Source organism: Ambystoma mexicanum, chromosome 5p (genome assembly GCF_040938575.1).
Source record: "Ambystoma mexicanum isolate Mex_15411 chromosome 5p, UKY_AmexF1_1, whole genome shotgun sequence".
Lineage (NCBI taxonomy): Eukaryota > Metazoa > Chordata > Amphibia > Caudata > Ambystomatidae > Ambystoma > Ambystoma mexicanum.
Window position 1 is genome coordinate 235,595,933 of NC_090930.1, and position 22,042 is coordinate 235,617,974.

A 22,042-nucleotide genomic window follows, 5' to 3' on the forward strand; every position below is an offset into this window, starting at 1 on the left:
ACTAAGGTCTCATTACCCAGAGTGAGTACACAATAGGCCCTAGACAAGGATTTGATGCTTTGAAGGTATTACAATGGTTATTCACTATGGAAAGTAACATAATATAACAGCATAGCTGATGTATTTTCTTATTAGATTGATTTCTGTTAAGCTAATGGACGTCAGCTTACATTGGTGGGACATGTAAAAGCCACCTACATAGGCTGTATATAAGTATAGTGTCAAGCATATTGTTATATTGTTTTCAACACTATTGTAACATTTGATTTCTACTCTCAAGTGGGTGGAGTGTAGAGAATATATATTGTAGTTAGAATTCTAACATTTATATTAATAGGAAATTCACATATCAAGGAGACCTGCTTCTTTTAATCTAACAATTCAGCTAAAACACATGCAAAATAAAAGATTTAATGAAACAAGGGTGGGATACCTCAGGTGACTCCATTCCAGGCTATTCTGACTACAGTTGGGACGTGCATATGGTCAAGTTCCTAAATGTGCGTCGACTTTATGTCTATTCCCATACTTTATATAAATAAGTGCCCTCTACATTCCCCTTCAAAGTGTACGCTCTGTTACCATGAAACATTCCCATGAATATATGGCTCTAAATGTAGATGGAATTAAATTTAGCATGCCTTTATACGTTGTTGATATGGTCCTTATGGATCTGACAGCCAAAGGGATTACATCACTCAATAGAGTATGCAAGTAAATATGTTCGGTCACATGGTTTTAAGCTGAATCTGTGTAAAACAAATAATTTAGTATTTGATAGGGGAAAGAAGAGTTTTAAATGGGCTCATGCCAAGCCGACAATATAAGTCATAAATAAATTTAGGTATTTGGGTCTACTTTTACAAATAGTGTTACTTGGCGAAGCCATATAAACAAGGCGGCAAATCAGGCAACCAAGGGCGATTGGAGCATTCACTCCATTCTACCACCAATTTGATGATAATGGTCTAGATAAATGCTTCGAGATGATGAAACCTAAAATTAATAAAACAGTTATGGTGCAGAAGTCTGGAGTGTGTCATCTGGTTGACACCTGGAAAGCTATCAAAATTCAGGTTCATGCAGGCTTCTGGGCTTGCTGTCCAAGTGCTCCCGGTGGCACGCTGCGACATGAACTAGAGCTGGCCAACATCACCCTTTTGGCTTAGCAGCTTTTTCTGGAGTTCTTTTTGAAGCTGCAACTTACTAGACCAATGAATACCAATTCTGCTACTGTATTGAGGGATATACATCATCATTCAAGTAAATATCGCAAATGCTGGTATAACAGCGGGATCAGCTTAATGAAATGATTGCAGCTGGAAGATGAGGAAGCTTTGGGGGCACTCATGAACTTGCAGCGCAAGCTATATCTTGAAGGAAGAGAGGCCCAGTTAGAATTGGCTGCATTTCAGGACAGAACCACTAAAATGTTCTAGTTAAACCATTATACGATTGCCCCTATGTATCTTAACTAGGTAATTCATAGAATTTAGCTTAAAAGTGGTGCACGCGGCTGGCGCACAGTGTGCGCGTGCGAATGTCTGCGCCAGCCGCGTGCGCTAAAAACGATATCTGCACACAGCGTATTCATGGATTTCAGCCTCCAAAACCAGCCGTGGCACAGAGTGGCGCAGCGACCCTGCAGCTGCGCCAGTTACGCCCCCAAGAAGGCCCTCGCGCAAGGAAAAGCCATCAAAATTCCCAATTCATCGCAAAGGGCTGCGCTAACCCTGGACCAGTATACAGGGCTGCCAAACAGCAAACGGCGAGCGGGGTACGTGTATTACAGGGGTGCGTGGGAAGTTCCACACGCGGTTCCAGCAGGGTACGTGTATTCCTGGGGTGCGGGGAAGTTAAACACGCGAATACAGCAGGGTACCAGTATTACTGGGGTGCGCGGGAAGTTACACACGCGATTTCAGCAGGGTACGTGTATTACTGGGGTGTGCAGGAAGTTACACACGCGATTTCAGCAGGGTACGTGTATTTCTGGGGTGCGGGGAAGTTCAACACGTGATGACAGCAGGGTACCTGTATTACTGGGGTGTGCAGGAAGTTACACACGCGATTTCAGCAGGGTAGGTGTCTTACTGGTGTGCGCGGGAAGTTACACACGCGATTTCAGCAGGGTACGTGCATTTCTGGGGTGCGGGGAAGTTTGACACGCAATTTCAGCAGGGCACGTGTATTACAGGGGTGTGCGGGAAGTTACACATGCGATTTCAGCAGGGTACGTGTATTTCTGGAGTGCGGGGAAGTTCAGCAAGCAATCAGAGCTGGGTATGTGTATTACAGGGGTGCGCGGGAAGTCCCACACGCGATTCCAGCAGGGTATGTGTATTTCTGGGGTGCGCGGAAGTCCCACACGCGATTCCAGCAGGGTACGTGTATTACTCGGGTGCGCGGGAAGTTCCACACGCGATTTCAGCAGGGTACGTGTATTTCTGGTGTGCGTGGAAGTGTAACACACGATCACAGCAGGATACCTGTAGTACTGGGGTGCGCGGGAAGTTCCACACGCGATTTCAGCAGGGTGCGTGTATTACTGGGGTGCGCGGATGTTCCACACGCGATTTCAGCAGGGTGAGTGTATTACTGGGGTGCGCAGGAAGTTCCACACGCAATTTCAGCAGGGTACATGTATTACTGGGGTGCGGACAAGTTTCACATGCGATAGGCCCTGTGCGAGTGGGGTACGTGTATTTCGGGGGTGCCGGGGAGTCCTACACGTGAATTGGCAGTGTGGGTCCTCCCAGGTGTTCTCTCTACACCATCCACGGCCCCTGCAAGCAGACCACACCACAGGGGACTACCCTGCACCCCTGGTCATGTCCCGCAGGCAGCCCATCCACCATGGGCATGCCCCCCCAGCCAAGCCACATGTCACCTTGCACTAGTGATCACCAACGCATTACCCCCTTGGATCCCCACCCCACAGCAGTGCAGGGCACACAATCATGTCCCCTTGCACCCCCGACCACCAGCACTGAGGGTCACCTGCCAGCAGGCCCCCACTCATGTCCCCTTGCACCCCCACCCCCCACCACTGAGGGGCACCTGCCAGCAGGTCCCCACTCATGTCCACTTGCACACCCACCCCCCAGCAGTGCGGGGCACCTGCCAGCAGGGCCCCACTCATGTACCACTCATGTCCCCTTGCACCCCCACCCCCCAGCAGTGTGGGGCACCTGCCAGCAGGCCCCCACTCATGTCCAACTCATGTCCCCCTGCACCCCCACACCCCAGCAGTGCAGGGCACTTGCCAGCAGGCCCCCACTCATGTTTCCTTGCACACCCACCCCCCCAGCAGTTTGGGGCACCTGCCAACAGGCCCCCACTCATGTCCCCTTGCACCCCTAGCACTGAGGGGCACCTGCCAGCAGGCCCCCAATCATGTCCCCTTGCACCCCCACCCCTCAGCACTGAGGGGCACTTGCCAGCAGGCCCCCACTCATGTCCCCTTGCACACCCACCCCCCAGCAATGCGGGGCACCTGCCAGCACGCCCCCACTCATGTACCACTCATGTCCCCTTGCACCCCCACCCCCCAGCAGTGTGGGGAACCTGCCAGCAGGCCCCCACTCATGTCCCACTCATGTCACCTTGCACCCCAACTCCCCAGCAGTGCAGGGCACCTGCCAGCAGGCCCCCACTCATGTCCCCTTGCACCCCCACCCCCCAGCACTGAGGGGAACCTGCCAGCAGGCCCCCACTCATGTCCTCTTGCACACCCACCCCCCAAGCAGTGTGAGGCACCTGCCAGCAGGCCCCCACTCATGTCCCCTTGCACCCCCAGCACTGAGGGGCACCTGCCAACAGGCCCCCACTCAGGTCCCACTCATGTCCCCTTGCACCCCCACCCCTCAGCACTGAGGGGCACCTGCCAACAGGCCCCGACACATGTCCCCTGCACCCCCACCCCCCAGCAGTGCGGGTCACCTGCCAGAAGGTCCTGACACATGGCCCCCAACCAACACGTCATCACAATCTAGATCCCTGGCCCTTATGGCCAGCCTCCACATGCCAAAGACCCACCCAAGTATTGCATCCACCCACATAGAAATGCAAATTGCATGATACAACCCCAATGGCAAGTATGTAAATGAAACATGTCTGTCACACACACACAATGGGTGCAAGTGAATCTCAAAACCCATATCATGACATACATGAAACGAATGAGATAATACCACACATTGTATGAAGAAAAAAATGCATTAAAAGCAACATGAATGGAATTAAAATCAAACAAACGACAATGGAAATTAAAAAAGAAAAGCTGCATGTCCGTAAAATAATGAGAAACAACTAATCATAATCCAAAGGAAAGCTGTCCAAAGTCACAGTTCCAAAAATGAAAATCCAAACATTGCTCCATGGGGAAATCCAAAAAAAAAAAAGTTGAATCCAACAGTCAACTATATACAGATGAACAATCCAGGGTCCATGATCCCAACTAAAGATATGAAACCTATCAAAAACTACTACCTAATAAAAAAAACTATATACAAAAATGTGCTCCATTGTCCAAAAGGTCCAAAATAAAGAAAAAACCAAAGGAGACCTAATACTAACCAAATAACTATTTAGAAGGGCAGCGGGCAAGTCCAATGGCTCACATGTTGATGTTCCGGGCCAGGGCATCATCGAACTCCTGCTCGATCTCCCGGAAGCGGTCCTCTTCCATGGCCCCGAGGGTTCGCAGGGACGATGACAACTGGAACTCCAGGTCCCTGCGAATGGCCTCGAGGCACTCGGCCCGCCTCAGGGCCCTACGCATGGAGTTCTCTGCCCTGACCATCGTGAGCCGTGCCTCTTCCGCCCACTGCCGCTCCGCATCTATCGCATGGCCCAACCGCTGCCACACGGAAGACACTTCTCTTCCAGGGTCCTCCTGCCCTCCGGCCGATGCCTGCCCCTCCGATGTTGATGGCCCCGAGCCATCATTGCTCCCACCTACAGCCTGCTCCTGCTGCTGCTGCTGCTGTCCATGTGCCCTGTCCGATGGTGCCTGCACATCCTCCATCTGCTGGTCTCCAGTTGTGGTGTCCACCCCTTCTGGACCGCCAACTCCCGACTGTGGCAGGGATGGGATTTCCACCAAGCTGGCTGTGTTGGTCAGGCCAGGTCCACAGGGGGCCCTGGTGGAATCTGGGCCGGAAGACGATGTGGAGAACCACCGGAGCATAGCCTCCACAGAGGTGGAGAGGTCTGCCAGAGTGCGCGTCACATGTAGGAACCCTCTGACCAGGGCCCCTCCCAGCCGTACACGTACCCTGCTGAAAATGCGGGTGAAACTTCACACAAACCCAGGGAATACACTTACCCTGCTGAAATCGTGGGTGAAACTTCACTCGAACCCCGTAATACACGTACCCTGCTGAAAACGCGGGTGAAACTTCACGCAAACCCCATAAATACACGTACCCTGCTGAAGTCGCGGGTGAAACTTCACACGAACCCCAGGAATACACGTACCCCGCTCGCTCACACAGGGCCAATATTCCTGGTGTTCGCGGGAAGTTTCACACGTGATAGGCCATGTGCAAGTGGGGTACGTGCATTACTGGTGTTTGCGGGATGTTTCACACGCGATAGGCCCTGTGCGAGTGGGGTATGTGTATTTCAGGGGTTCGCGGGAAGTTTCACACGCGATTTAGCTGTCAGACCGGGGTACATGAATTTCGGGGGTGCACGGGGAGTCCTACACGTGAATTGGCAGTGTGGGTCCTCCCAGGTGTTCCCTCTAAACCATCCATGACCCCTGCAGGCAGACCACACCACAGGGGACTACCACGCACCCCTGGTCATGTCCCGCAGGCACCCCATCCACCATGGCCATGCACCCTAGACAAGCCACCTGTCCGCTTGCACCACTGATCAACAACTCATGTCCCCCTGCAACCCCACCCCCCAGCAGTGCAGGGCACCTGCCAGCAGGCCCCCACTCATGTCCCCTTGCACCCCCAACCCCCAGCAGTGTGGGGCACCTGCCAGCAGGCCCCCACTCATGTCCCACTCATGTCCCCTTGCACCCCCACCCCCCAGCAGTGCGGGGCACCTGCCAGCAGGCCCCCACTCATGTCCCCTTGCACACCCACCCCCCAGCAGTGTGGGGCACCTGTCCGTCACACACACACACAATGGGTGCAAGTGAATGTCAAAACCCATATCATGACACGCATGAAACTAATGAGATAATACCACACATCGAAGTATGAAGAAAAAAATGCATTAAAAGCAACATGAATGGAATTAAAAACAAACAAACGACAATGGGAATTAAAAACGAAAAGCTGCATGTCTGTAAAATAATGAAAAACAACAAATCATAATCCAAAGGAAAGGTGTCCAAAGTCACAGTTCAGAAAATCAAATCCAAGGGAAAAACAAAAGTGAAAACCATTGCTCCATGGGTAAATAAAATATTAAAAAAGATGAATCCAATAGTGAACTATATACAGAAGAACAATCCAGGGTCCATGATCCCAACTGAAGAAATGAAACCTATCAAAAATACTACCTAATGAAAAACTATATACAGAAAGGTGGTGCACTGTCCAAGCGCAACCAAAATAAAGAAAAAACCAAAGGAAACCTAACACTATCTAACTATTTACAAGGGCAGCGGGCAAGTCCAACGGCTCACATGTTGATGTTCCGGGCCAGGGCATCATCAAACTCCTGCTCGATGTCCCAGAGGCGGTCCTCTTCCATGGCCCTGAGGATTCGCAGGGACGATGACATCTGGAACTCCAGGTCACTGCGAATGGCCTCGAGGCACTCGGCCCGCCTTAGGGCCCTACGCATGGAGTTCTCCGCCCTGACCATCGTGAGCCGTGCCTCTTCCGCCCGCTGCCGCTCAGCATCTATCGCATGGCCCAACCGCTGCCACACGGAAGACACTTCCCTTCCAGGGTCTTCCTGCCCTATGGTCGATGCCTGCCCCTCTGATGATGAAGGCCCCGATCCATCATGGCTCCCACCTTGTTGCTGCTGCTGCTGTGCCGCTGCCTGTGCCCTGGCTCCTGCTGCCTGCACATCCTCCTCCAGCTGGGGTGCAGTTGTTGAGGTGCCCACCCCTGCTGGACTTCCGACTCCCAACTGTGGCAGGTATGTGTCCTCCACCAGCCTGGCCGCAGGGTCAGAGGCAGCTCCACAGGGCACCCAGGTGACACATGGGTGGGAAGATAGCACGGAGGATGATTGGCGAATAAGGGGTTCAGTTGAGGAGGGGGTCAGAACAAGGTCCACAAAGCGGAGGAATCCGGCCATGGTGAGCTGTCCCAGTGGGTCAATGTTAGGCAGAAACCTGTGCAGTCCCCTCTGGCACCACTGCAAAAAGTTTAAGTCTACAGGAGTTAGCAGTAAACCCAATTGGTAGCAGTCTGCACCACCCAGATTTACCTGGTAGCTGTGGCTGAGCAGTCAGACTTCTCTCAAGATGAGTTAGGCCGTATTTGGAGTATACAAAATAGGGCAATTGACACAGTAGAACAAGCAGACACGGATCAGAGCTTGGGTGTAAAGATATATAATTATTTATTTAAAAACACATTAACGAAAAACACACTGGCACTAATACGGCAAACAACTTCAATCACAATTACTATAAGTATATCAATCCCCTAACAATATTTTGACAAGTCTAGGTTCAACGGCACCACTTATTTGCAGACAGAGGTGAATGCTTTAACCTAGATGGCACTCTAATATTCGTTAGACAGGGAGGGAAAAGGCAGGTATGAAACCAACTCAGTACCAACACTTTTACGAAACAAATGCAAGGCGAGCAAGGCAGTGTCTACTGTAAATCACAAAGTTCAGAGGCCAGGCCCACTCGGAGAGAGGCAATGCTGTATGTCCCAAAAGTATCACAGTGGAAATGCACTTCAAGTCTTTGTAGCCAAATGTCACAGAAAGGTGGGACCAGTTTTAGAACAAAAGTTAAGAAGGTCTGGAGGCGACCCAGTGGAAAGGTAAGGATTTAAGACACCTCACGCTAACCGTCACAAAGGAAGCCAGGCGGACACAGTACCTTGAGAGTGAAGAGACATCTCCGGCGGGGGCAGTTGTTCCTGGTGGTGGATGCAAATCGGGGCTTTGCCAGAAGATGAGAGTATCTCGTCGTCGAAGAAAAGTTGAAGATCGTTGCACCACCAGGGAAGAGACCAGCTGCGGAGTGCTCCCTCACAAGGCACCACCTTTTGGTCGCGGTACAGTGGTTAGTGGCTATCCGGTTGCCGGGGTGCTCAGCACAGGCAATTAGACCACTAGACATCCTAGAAGCAAAGAAAAAGCAAGGGACTAGTTGTTCCCACCAGTCAGGGGAAGAAGACTCTCCGGCAGGGAGATCTCCTCTGTCGTTGGGAAGTGGTGAGTCGGTTCAGCAGGGCTCCACCGGAGGTGTTGTCGTTGCAGGTCAACTCAGCTTTACACTCGTCAGATTCTTAGGTCCTGTGGCGACTTCTGAAGATCCAGTCCCAAAAGCCCTGCTTTTATGCAGAAAACCCCCATTCATTCAGCCTAGCTGTCAATCAAACACGCTAAGTGGTGAGCGGGGTGGCTCACCACTTGGGCCAATCACACCAGAGTGCGACTTGAGTTGACAAGGCAACTCAGTCCAGGGTGCGTAAACCCCCTCCCACACCCCATGTGGTACCCAGACAGAACGGCACCACTCTGGAGGGCTTCTGTGCAGAAGCCCACCAAAAGTGGAACAAAGGGCTCAACTTTTGGTTCGGAGTTACAGAGGTGAACACATACGCCATTTTAAAAACCGAGTTCTGGCAGAAAATACCAACCAGTGAATTTATTTAAGATAAATAAACCGGCGGTATGTTAGAGACTAACGTGAAAAAGTATTAGCCTCCAACAATGGGAAGAATCCCATAGGAATATATTTGCGGTTGAATATAAAAGTAGCATCCACTGCCACCAGCCAAAACTCGACGAGGGGGGACGGGACAGTGCCCCCTCGAACAACAGAACCAGGGGTAATCGAATTACCCCTACCAGTACGTCCACAATAGGATGGTTTGTACTAGTTCTGTTAGTAAATTTAGGTCTAGTAAAGCCAATGGTACTTTACATGCCCTGGGCGACAGTGGTCAGTCCCAGGGTATGGAGTCTATGGTGGGGATCCTCTAGGACACCCCAGTGTTACGGCACGGAGGGTGTGGTGTAACACACATAGCAAAACACATGAGGCCCTATGGAGTAAAAGACCCCATAGCCCATAGAACACATTGGGCCTCATTACGACCCAGGCGTTAAGGGTTAACGCCGTCGTTAACCCTTAACGCCTATTCTGATTTTAACGGCTGCTCTTAGCAGCCGTTAAAATCCATGACGCTAAACCGCCTTGGTGCTAATTACGCCACCGTAATTTACGGTGGCGTAATTAGCACCTTCCCCACTCCCATTATGCCCTATGGGGCAAAAATGGGAATGGGGAAGGGAAAATGGGAAATGGGGATTTACCGCCCCACTCACCTTGGAATGGGGCGGTAAATCCGCCATCCACCATGGTGTAAACGTAGTTTACACCATGGTGGTAAAGTTGGCGCAATTAGCGCCTGGGTCGTAATGACCCCCATTGACATTCAAAGGAATCAACCACATTCATGTCCAAGAGTGGGAGGAAAAGAGTCTCACTCTTGGCAGGATGAAAAAAACAAACTCCAGAAATCCAGCAAAGCTGCTGGAGGACTCACTAGGTTAGGAAATTCAGCCTCAACAGAGAATTCTCCCTAACAGTCAATGCTGTCAACGAGCCATGCGAGAAGACGTGCAGTCTCCTCATGAAAAGACTGCAGGTCAGCTCGCATGGCACGTTGACGCAACGCTACCCCACCCAGGACAGGCTCAACCTGGTGCCGGATAGCCACATCCGCAGGGAGAGGAAGGCCAGTTGATGTAAGCCAATCCCCTCCCTGAGAACGGGTCTGGACGTAGGTATCCCTGCTGGTGCAAGATGATGCAGTCACAGGATCGGGGACAGGATTACACAAAGGCACCTCCGCGGCGGCCTGTGCTGCCTCCTGTCCCTGCCCCTGCACTGCACCACTAGCACCAGTGGAATCCCCATCTCCAGACCCCGTCTCTGTCCCTTGTACGGCCTCCTCCTCCACCAAACCCCCCACCAACCTGGATGACTCCGTGCCATCTTCCTCTGTTGGGCCCTGTGGGGTCTCAGCTGCCCCTTCGGCTGCCGAGGAGTCCAACTCCAACCTCCGCCTCTTGGACCTCCCCTCGGCAGCTGTGACCTGGGACGTGGCACTGGACTCCTCACTCCCCGACGAGATGACAACCTGGGAGGGGAGCCGGGCCTTGCGTCTCCGGCTGGCGGTGCGATCCCTGCCGCTGTGCTCCACAGCACCTTCTCCGCCCTCTTCATCAGTTGACGCTGCAGACAGGGAGAGATAGGAGACAGGCATCAGGGCACTGTACAATGGACTCATACACACATGACAGTTGTACATGAGTGGCATTGTCATACTTCAGACATGGCATCACAATCCCCAACACACATGTCATTGCAACTCACACACATGAGCTATTCCACAGCCATATTGCAACAACCAGCACCATCCATACACATACAAACAGCATGAGCAGCCAAAGGTGAACCAGACATCACATGAAACACAGGGAGTGCACTAGACATGCACACACTCCACCAAAATTACATGCATGTGTACACCTCCGCCAACTGTCGCAGTGATGAGATTGGCATCCATGTCACATCTGGCAATCAGTCTTCTACATATCAGTCTCACATGCATCCATGTTGCATCACTGTTGCACCCATGTCAAATACACACACATGCACATGTGCATGGTGCAGATACATGCAGCTGGAACCAACATCCATGTGTGACACCACAACCATGCCAGCTTACATACAAAGTAATCAAAACATGTGTGCTCACACATCTGCATTTGGCCTGCATGCTTACCCACACATACACCATCCATGTGTCTCACACATGAAAGGACTTGCATGTGTCAGCCTCACATCCCTGTACATACACATCCATACATGGCCCTACAAAACCACATGTACAACCTGCACACTACTGGCACACCACCACACGCAGAGCTTCCAATCAGTATGCATGTACACTTACCGCTCGACTCCAGACGGGTCTGCCTCTCAAGGACCTGGACGTGGAGCGCTGGGTGTATGCGTTCCAGGACCCTCATCTGATGTTCCGACAGGTGGCCACGGTGCCCCTTAGCATCCGCTGCCTTCAAGAGGCGCCGGGCCTTGTTGAGGGTGCTGGACCTGAAGTCCTCCCAGCGCCTCTTGACATGTTGGAAGTCGCGGACTGCCACCCCCTCCGCATTGATGGCAGTCACGATGTCCGTCCAGATCCGAGTCCATCCTTCCTTGTCGGCGGCCGACCTTCCGAAGAGGTCATCATACTGCCCCAGGACTTGCTCCACCAGGACACCAACTTCGGTGGCAGTGAAGCTGGTGGCCCTCTGCCTCTCTGGCTGGGGGTTGCCAGTGGTGCCAGATGGTGTAGTGCCCGACATGGCAACCCCATAGGCAGGAGTGGGTGGGCAACTGGGTCCTGGGGCTGGGCTGTGGAGCAATGGAATCCCAGTCGGGAGTATTCTGTTCCAGCAGGGGTGGACACAGCAACTGGACCCCTGCAGATGGCTGGCGTGCAGGCACCAAATAGCAGGGCACGTGGGCAGCAGGCAGGCAGCAGCAGATGGCTGGTGGGAGCATGCTTGGGGCTCTGGGGGCAGGAAAATGGCCTTCTGGGCAGGAGCGTGGTCTTCCGTGTGTGTACGCATGGCCAGCTTGATATGGAGTGATTTGGCACGTGAAAATCTTGCACGTCAGCATGTAATTCGAGGAAAGGCCCTTAGCGCGTAAGCGCGTCAGCACACATACGCGATAGCATTGGACCAAAGGCCCTTAGCGTGTAAGCGCGTCTGTGACGTGCGCGTGCGGGCGTTTCTCTGAACCCGGGTGCATGTTACACGTCCAAGAACTGCACGTCCGAGTGTCAGCTCATGTAATTGGAGGATAGGGCCTTAGCGCGTATACGCGGAAGTGACGTTGGACGTGTGGGCCGGTTGAAAAGGTACATATAGGACGTCATTTCCTTGTACGTGCTTTTTGTGGAGATCGAGTGGGTGAATTCCATACTTCTTGTCAGTTCACACGTGATTTACTTCACAGCGTTTCTAGTTCGTACTCCCTGTTACCTCTGACAGCTTTTTTCTGATTTTCTGTTGGGCCTGTTTCCTCAAACAGCGTTCACTTCTTCTTTTGTCCTGTCTCCTCAGAGAGTGTACAATTCTTCTTTTGGCGGGGGTTTTGCCAATGCGCACACGCGCGTATTTTTCACACTCATTTTCCAGGCAGACGGTGAGTCGCGCACGTATTTAGCAACTGTGCTTGCCCCGTGTCCCATGTACCCCTTCAGAGGTCATTGTAGGCTGCGTGTAACATGCTTACGTTCATTTTTGTGTTTCTGGGTGCCACAGCATAGTGCAGGTTCATTTTTCCACGCACGTGGTCTACGAGGGGTTGCGTGCACGTTATTTTCTGTTTTTGGGGTGCCTGTGCGTTGCGTGACCCATCATCTTTCCCCAGGGGTCACATACAGCCTTGCTAGAGCACTAGGGTACGAATTCCATCTAGTACCCTACCCCTTTGACCCCCAATTGCCCAGGGCAATAGTTTACTGCAACTCCCATACGCACAACAACATCAATGGGAGGTGGGCGTGGTGGGCGCGGTAGGGGACGTGGCCTGGATTTGCAGGGTACCCCTAGCGCCCCATGTGTGCAGGACCAGTCAGGGACACCCATGAACCCCCCCCATAGTTGAGGGAAACATGGCTGACACCATCTCTTCTCAGCCCTTGTTGGACCGGCCCATTGTGGCACCTGACCTGGCAGAGGGTGACTCCCAGGCTGACTTCCAGGTCGCAAAGTCTAGGCCACGTGTGGCGGTGCAAGTTGGTGTCACCGGCCACGTGGATCAGGGGCAGCCATGTCATCTGCTGCCCCGAGTAGGCAGGGTGGGGAGGCTGCAGGGGCAGCTGCAGCTCCATCCACCCCAGCTCTGACACTCCCAGCCAGGGCAGTGTTGGTCCCGGTCCATCTTGCTAACGTTCCCCCTGACTACGTAACACTTCAGCCAATCCCTGCACCAAGTCCCATGCTCAGTGTGCATTCCCACACTCCAACTACCCAGTCCACCGGTTCTCCTGCCCCTAGTGGCCAGAGCGGCGTATGCCACTCAGGATCCCTACCACCTTCCAAAAAAAGAGGAAGAGTGCTCGTCCACTACAGGCTGATACCCCAGACACGGCTACGCAGTCCGGCACGCAAAGGAAGCCTAGCTTCAATGATGCCGAACGTGATGCACTTGTGCAGTATGTGTCCGCACATGACAGCGAAATGTTGATCACTTCAGGGTGCAAGACCACACCTGCTCAACGTCAGGAACACTGGCTGACCGTCGCGGACATCATAATGGCCCTTGGATTAGTGAGGCGCACAGCTGGTAAGTGCTACAAGCGCTGGAATGACCTTAAGCACAGGGGAAAGAAAAAGCTGGCCTCAAGTCATGCCGCTACTCTGGTGACTGGAGGTGGGTCTCCACAAGAGGACATTGAACTCACTGTACATGAGTCTGTTGCTGGGACCTACGTCACAGAGGAACAGATCCAAGGTGTGGGAGAACTGCCAGATTACGAGGCATTATCCGGTGAGTGCACATGCATGTGTGTGTGATCGATGTGTATGTTGTGTGTGTGAGGGGTTCTGATTGAGTGCCAGGTGAGGGTGTGTGTGCCTGAGTGGTTTGGGTCACCCATGTGCTTCATCCAAAACATTCTGCGCCCCTGGATTTGGGTATTACAGTATCCCTTCTGCCCACAGTAGACATTTTGTGCAACATCACGCCAGTTGCCCTTGAAGTGGCATCTTGCAACAACATTGTTCCGTATTTCTCATTGTTCATTCAGGCTGATTGTTTCAATCCCCCCACTTTCAATACGCATTTCTCAGCCCTATTGTCAAACGATATGTGACATGCCTATGGTACATGCCATCTGTGTAATGGCATGTATCATGTATGTGGATTGGGCATGCCACTCACAGGCCAATGTGTGATGGCGCTGCTAGCCAGCATGCAGCTAATGTGTTGTTCTTCCATCTTGGTGTCATCAGTGTCTGACATTTTCCTCCCCTTCAAACTCAGTGACAGTGCATGCCTGGGAGGGTTATAGTCATGTGGGACATGTGTCAATCAAGTACTGGTTCTGTAGCTTGTGAGGCCTAATTGTGTGCCATGGTGCTAATGCCTGTTTCCATTTTTTGTCTTTCATGTTTTTGCAGCGGATGACGCACTTGATGCTGTTGAGGGTGAGGAGATGGTGCAGACCCAGGAGGGATCTCAGGCACGACCGAGCACCAGTGGGGGACGGGGTGTGATGGTGGGTGAGAACCCACTCTTACTGCAGACCGTTCTCTCCAGGGGTGTCTCTGGGTGCACCTCCCCAGACCTCTATTCAGGTGTTGATTCGGATGATGCGACCTATGTGGCTTCGCAGGTAGGTGTTTCTGGAAGGGATTCTGTTCTGTCCGACCCACCTGCACCAGGGGTACAGCCCACTATGGGGATGTCAGTGTGGGTAGGTCCGCCTTTGGTGGTTACGGTTGCAGGGCCACACTCCGCAACATCTGATCCTGTTCCTGGGCTAGCAGATCAGAGAGGGAATGCAGTCCTGCAGCCTCAGGCAGTGCCGACACAGCAAGGCACAGTTCGCCTTGCCCCAGACAGGTGTGGTGCCCGCCAACACGGTGGCCGTACGCCACCAGGCAATACCGCATGGGAGAAATCCATATACGGTATGGAAAACCAACAGGCAGCAGCATCTGAGATGATGGCTCAAGCTATGGAGAGGGTGGCCACTTCCATTGTCCCCCCAGAAAGGCAGATGGAGCAACTACAGCAGGCAACAGACTCCATTTGCCGATCACTCAGGGAGGACATGTTGGCGTCCAACAGGGCCAGACAGGCGGCCCTGGACACTCTGTGGGAAGCCATTTCTTTAGAGTCCCAGGGCCAGAGGGAAGCCCTGAGGGTAGAAGTCCATCACCTCAGGCAGACTCTTGTGGACCTTGAGGCTTTCACTGTCACGAGGACAGAACAGCTGCTGGAGCGGGTCACATGTACGCTCTCAGCAGAGATGCAGGCAACTCGAGAGGAGGTCCAGGCATCACGTCAGGTGGTGCATGGGGATCTCCGCACCATATTCCTCCAGAACGAGACCTTCCACACCTGCATGCTTGCTGCCATGGAGGACCAGACTAGGGCTTTGCGTGGGCTGCCTCCCATATCACCACCACCTCCTGTGGCAGTAGCAGCACAGGGTGATGAGAGCGACCACATTGATTCTGAATCTCTCACAATAGCGTAGCCGTGCAGGCCATGAGCCCATGGAGGTGTTTTTTTTCGCAACATCCACACAGGTGGCTGTTGGTGTGCACCCTGTTCTCGGACCTCCTGGGTGGCTTCCCCCACCCCCCTGGCCCCCACAAGGCCATTTTTGATTTTTGGTTTTTGATTTTTGAGTTTTTGTTACAGTGTGTTGCCTTGTGTGGCTCCCGTGGGCATCCACTGTATTCCGGCTCGGCGCATGCAGGCTTGTCCTGAGTTTGGGTTAGATGCTTGGGTTCGTGAGACATCCACCCATCCTGCTTCCCATTTCCATGGGCTTGCAAAGGGTGTGCCCAAGTGATAGTGACTTACACAGTGATGTTGGACTCCCATGAGCTGTGTGGGCAGTCTGTAGTCAATACTGTGTATACATTCCTAGTGGATATTGTTGTTGTATTGTACACTGCATGGTGTATTGATATGTGCTTGTGCATCCATGTCTTCCTCCTAATTTGCAGGTTCATTTCTCATGTCTTCACAAGGCTGTCTACTTTGTAGATGGAGTTCATGTTGTAAGCAGTGCACTTACACATTTGCGTGGCAGCAACACTGGAAGTGGTCGATGTGCTGGCATAATCAGGTTGTAAGACTACCACTACTTTAACTTAGTACTGTCATGTTTATGCTATGTTTGAGGTTGTGTAGCTGCATTGTATTGTTTGTAAGTATTTGGTCATTTGTGTTGTTAGTTCTACATTACTGGGAGCATTTTGTGTGTGGCCATTTTCCATTCGGGACACTGTACTTTGTGACACTTGTGTCATGTTTTGGGGATTCCTTTGTTTGCTCTCACATAGCATGACATGCCATGGTGTGTGGGGTGGCGGTGCTGGGGAGGTGTTGGGTGACATGGCACTGCTGTCATGTTGTATCTTGCAAGGGGGTAATGATTTTAGGAGCATAGAAGTGTGTCTTTTGATGACACAGCATTGGTGGTGTTTGTGTAGGTAGTGATGCACACAATGGAACACTTCCAGGTGAACAATCTCAGGCTGGTATGGTTGTGACAGTTGACTGTCACTTGACTCATCATCATTGATAGTCAGCTGGTATGTGCCAGGGCTGTGTGCACTCCACAGGGGTGTGATTTTAGGTGAAGCAATTAGCCACCAGCAGCGTATGGGCTGCCTCACCCCGTGCCCTTTCCCCTCCCATCGCAACAGGCGTGCATGTGGTTGGGGATTTGGGGGCACCACCATGTCCACCGGCAGGCCCCAGCGTGTTACAACGTTGTGTAGGACACATGCTGCCACTATGATCCTGCACACTACTGGGGGAGCGTATAACAGCTGCCCGCCAGAACGGTCAAGGGAGCGAAAGCATGACTTGAGGACTCCGAATGTGCGCTCCATTATGCCCCGGGTTGCAATATGGGCTGTGTTGTATCTTACCTCGGGTGGCGTGGTGGGGTTCCGAATTGGCGTCATCATGTGGGTGCTCAGAGGGTAGGCACTGTCCCCTGGTGAGGTGGTGATGGGTATCATTTGTGGGGTTGTGACATTACTCAGTATCTGACATGCATGCATGTGCTGTGACATTTATACTCACCGATCAGCCATGTATCGCCATGCCGGCTAGATGGCAGCTTCTAGGTCCCGGTTTAGGGTTGACATTCTGTAAATGAAACTGTCGTGGGTGGACCCTGGATAGTTGGCATATACTGAGGTGATGATTCCCTTGGCATCACATACGATCTGGACGTTGATGGAATGCCAGTGCTTGCGGTTTCTATAGATGTGCTCAGATGCCCTGGAGGGACGTAGAGCCACATGGGTGCAGTCAATGGCACCTAGCACTTTGGCACTTGTCCGCTAAAATGATCCAGTGGCCAAGAAGTGCAGTACATTAAGGACCTTCTCCAGGGGGCTGAGTGCTTGGGAGCAGAGGGTGGGTGATGTGAGGTCATCCTCCCACTCACTGACCAGGTCGAGTATTATGTGAGGTGGCAACCTGTACCTCCCATACACGTGGTCATCAGGCATCCCAAAAAGGCTGGTTCTGGGTGTAAAAATTCTGGCCCTGACTATCCTCCTCCTCTCCCTGCGGTATCGCACGGCCACTGCTGCTAGGAACGGTATATTCATCCTGGCGTCTGAGCTTGTTTGTTGTTTGCGCGCACTTTTATGCTACGCGGGTCGACATACGCCTGCTTCCTGCTGACGTACGTGTTTCCGGATTAGCGCGTCTTTTTTGACGTGTGCGTGTGGGCGTTCCGCACATTTGCCTCCTGTACTTCCACGCCCACCACAGCAATACACGTACCCCGCTCGCCCAGGCCCAATCACGTGTAAAACTTCCTGCGAGCCCCTGAAGTACACGTACCCCGCTCGCCCAGGCCCAATCGCGTGTAAAACTTCCTGCGAGCCCTGAAGTATACGTACCCCGCTCGCCCAGGCACAATTACGTGTAAACCTTCCCGCGCACCCCCGAAATACACACTATTTTTGACACAGCGGGTGTCCATGTTTGTCGCGTACCCCTTTGCACATCATTTGTCCTAGAGGGCCACAGTATGGGACATTCATCAGAGCTGTATATACGGCTTTTTGTTGGCGCACATTTTTTTAATGCACAGGGACGCTACCGCCTGCCTTCGTGTGGCGGACATGTGTTGATGTACATAGTTGACTTTTGGTTTGTGTCATGGGATCGCCATTTCACTGCTGGGGGGTGGGGGTGCAAGGGGACATGAGTGGGAGCCTGCTGGCAGGTGCCCTGCACTGCTGGGGGGTGAGGGTGCAAGGGGACATGAGTGGGATATGAGTGGGGGCCTGCTGGCAGGTGCCCTGCACTGCTGGGGGGTGGGGGTGCAAGGGGACATGAGTGGGACATGAGTGGGGGCCTGCTGGCAGGTGCCCTGCACTGCTGGGGGGTGGGGGTGCAAGGGGAAAGAGTGGGACATGAGTGGGGGCCTGCTGGCAGGTGCCCTGCACTGCTGGGGGGTGGGGGTGCAAGGGGACATGAGTGGGACATGAGTGGGGGCTTGCTGGCAGGTGCCCCTCAGTGCTGGGGGGTGGGTGTGCAAGGGGACATGAGTGGGGGCCTGCTGCAGGTGCCCTGCACTGCTGGGGGTGGGGGTGGAGGGGGTCATGCGTTGGTGGTCAATAGTGCAAGCTGACATGTGGCTTGCCTGGGGGGCATGCCCATGGTGGATGGGCTGCCTGCGGGACATGCCCAGGGGTGCAGGGTAGTCCCCTGTGGTATGGTCTGCCTGCAGGGGCCGTGGAGGGTGTAGGGGGAACATCTGGGAGGACCCACACTGCCAATTCACATGTAGGACTCCCCTGCACCCCAGATATACACATACCCCACTCGCACAGGGCCTGTCGCGTGTGAAACTTCCCGCGCACCCCCGAAATACACGTACCCCGCTCGCCCAAGGCCAATCGCGTGTGAATCTTCCCGCGCACCCCTGATTTACACGTACCCAGGCCAATCGCGTGTGAAACTTCACGCGAACCCCAGGAATACACGCACCCCACTCGCACAGGGCCTATCGTGTGTGAGACTTCCCGCGAACCCGAGATTTACACGTACCCAGGCCAATTGCGTGTGCAACTTCACGCGAACCCCAGGAATACACGCACCCCACTCGCACAGGGCCTATCGCTTGTGAAACTTACCACGAACCCCAGATTTACACGCACCCTGCTCGCCCAAGGCCAATCGCGTGTGAAACTTCCCGCGCACCCCTGGAATACACGTATCCCGCTCCCCCAGGCACGATCGCGTGTAAAACTTCCCGTGCACACCCGAAATACACGCACAAGCTAATTTTTCACACAGCGGGTGTCGCTGTTTGTTGCGTACCCCTTTGCATGTCATTTGTCCTAGGGGCCACAGTATGGGACATTCATCAGAGCTGTATATTCGTGCTTTTTGGTAGCGCACATTTTGGCACACATTTTTTTCCAGCGCAGGGACGCTACCGCCTGCCTTCGTGTGGCAGACGGGTTTGGGTCTGTGCGCGTCTTTGCCCGTGCGCTGGTTTGCCCTATTCGATTCCATGAATACGTGTTGTAGGCGAGCGTGTGGGCGTTCCGTGCACTTGCCTCGTGTACTTCCCCCGTGATGCCCACATTTTCACGAGTTGTTCCCCATTCCGAGTGTTACGCCCCGTGTTCCGCCTACTTTTTTTATTTGCGCCGCGCTATGTGCGCTTTCGCTGTGGCCTTAGCGCACGCAGTTAGATGACCTGTGCGCCGGCGTGCGCCGCACACTTTTTCAGCGCACATCCCTGATTTTACTCGCGCACGGACTTCCATGAATAGATGTGCACTGGTTTCCCTGCGATATTCGCACTTGCACTGCGATTTTCGCTCTTTCACTGCGAATCGCACGGTTTTGCACGCTTGCGCCGAAATTTTCAGAGCACATTAATTCCATGAATCGGCCTGCAAGTGTTCTAAGTCAGTCCCTGTGTTAGTAAAGCTCCGTTCACCTGTGTGTCATAGATATGTGTTGATGGCTCGATTAAATATTTTATCACTGAGAGCCAGGACACCTTGGCTAGGACTGGGGAAGTCCTGTCCATGCGGTTTGGAATGTAAAGAAGATCTAATACATTATTATATTTTCTGCAGGTGTTTAATCAATTTAAGGAAGAAGTGGCTTAAGCCTCACTTCATCAGGTGTAACATAAAGACATGTGTGGGGGGCCATGATCTTTTTTATGTATAATAATGATGTAAAATGTTTATCAGATGCAGGACATTTTGTATATACATTTGCAGAAGACGGAGTTTTCTAATATAACTATGTTGGATCTTTTAGAGAGTGTGTTAAACTGAGCAATGGCTACTGTTGGATTGGTTTGTAACAATAGTTTTATTATGTATTTATGATTTTGTACGCTGTTTGTTAATGGATTATTTTTTCCGAACACAATTACTTTTCTCTCCAAAGGTAGGCATCTTCCGAGAAGAAATACACATTTAGATGATTACGTGTTACTGTTCACATTGATGGGTCAGCTTTTAAAGCAGTAACAAGTAATACATCAGAATTTTTAATTTCTTCTCTGAGGATGAACAATTCAGGCTCAATTCTTTCTGGAGCAGAATCAGAAGCGCCACGAACAACCAGCCATTAGCCTGCTTTGATGACTCTCCATGATGTAAGCTGTGTTATGGGACTGTAATGACTAGGCAAGGGCAGATTCTATATATAACTTGCTTCATGTTGCTGACCCAGGACATGGTAAACATAGTATCCACCAAGGTCGCTAGTCCATCACTAGTCTCAGATCCATAAACCGCTCTAGGAACATTGGCAACTACAAGCATCTGAGTCTGGTGAGTCTGGGAAGTGAGGCAGAAGAAGGGTTCCGCCACAGTTAACATAGTTGAAGATCAGGACATTGGTTTTAAAGGGATCAAACACTTTTGAGTGGGAAGTTACAGTCCAAGCCTAAAGTGGCACATCAGACATTGCAGTACATAGGTGAAATAACTCTGACAGTTTGGAGGCCCTTCCGTAAGCCCATTAGCAAATAAAAAGGAAGGCAACAAATAATATGGTGGAAGAGTCAGGAGCTGGAGGAAAATGGTGAAGAATAGTGAGTGACAGAGATGTGAGGAGGAAAGGAGGAAGGTGGAGAAGTGAAGAAGCAGAATGACAAAGAAGAGTTTAGCATATCAGTGAAGAAGCGAATAGAGATGCTGGAGAAGAAACAGAAAGCAGTTCGAGAGAGGAGATGAAAACATCAGTAAATGAGGGAGAAGTGGGGATGAAAGAGTCAAGTCTGAATGGGGCAGTAAGAAGAGGAGGAGAAGATATCAGTTAAGGGGAAAATTGCTGATGGCACAGGCAGAAAGTAGAAGTATAGGGGATTGGTGTTTACTCTAAGTAAGTGGCAGAAGAAAGGATGAAAAGTTAGTCAAAGAGGTGAAGAGGAGCAGTACAGAGGAGGAGGTGGAAAACATTATTTAGAGTAGAAGAAGAGGTGGCAAAAGAGAAAGGGAATCAGCAATCAGTAGAGGGCAGGAACAGCAACTTCGAAAAGGTACGACGAGACAAGAAAAAAAGACAAAAAGAGGAAAATTAAAGGACGAGTGAGAGAGAGACTAACAGAGGAATAGCAGGGGGAGGGCAGAGGGAATATAAGATGTATTGATAAGTATTAGAAGTTTTTCAAGGAAAAGGGCATCTGGAGGAGAGGGTGATTCAGACATCGCACCCTCGATAGACACCTAACTTCGTGGGTTAATAGTAAACAAGGCTCTCTATGATCTTGAAAAGAGATTGTAAGTGTCTGGCACCTGTTCTCCATAGACATGACCGAAGGCAGTAGAGGTGGTGGTGCTATTAAGCCTAGAAGAATATGTGTGCCATCCAGACAATTTCTACATAAACCAAGCAAGTGTATTCTGCTCCAAGCAAGATTTGCAGGGTACTTAAAACTTAAGGGAGAGTGAGAAAGTTTTTCCAGCCAGTCATATGAAGGCTGAAGGAGAGAGGAAGAAACCTAGTATTCTGGTACAAGAGAGAGGTTTTGAAGGCTTTGCTGCATTCTATTGATTTGTGTTGGGAAGGGAGCAAACCCATCCTACCCCCCTTGGC